Source organism: Rhincodon typus, chromosome 19, assembly GCF_021869965.1.
Source record: "Rhincodon typus isolate 14 chromosome 19, sRhiTyp1.1, whole genome shotgun sequence".
NCBI lineage: Eukaryota > Metazoa > Chordata > Chondrichthyes > Orectolobiformes > Rhincodontidae > Rhincodon > Rhincodon typus.
Window position 1 is genome coordinate 45,376,118 of NC_063350.1, and position 325 is coordinate 45,376,442.

Here is a 325-nt window from a genome sequence, read left to right on the forward strand (position 1 = left end):
TTGTGAAATCCACATTGATACCATTGGGCTGCAGGGTTCCCAAGCGGAATATGAGTTGCTGTTCCTGCAACCTTCGGGTGGCATCGTTGTGGCACTGCAGGAGGCCCAGGATGGACATGTCGTCTGAGGAATGGGAGGGGGAGTTGAAATGGTTCGCGACTGGGAGGTGCAGTTGTTTGATGCGAACCGAGCGTAGGTGTTCTGCAAAGCGGTCCCCGAGTCTCCGCTTGGTTTCCCCGATGTAGAGGAAGCCACACCGGGTACAGCGGATGCAGTATACCACATTGGCAGATGTGCAGGTGAACATCTGCTTGATGTGGAAAGT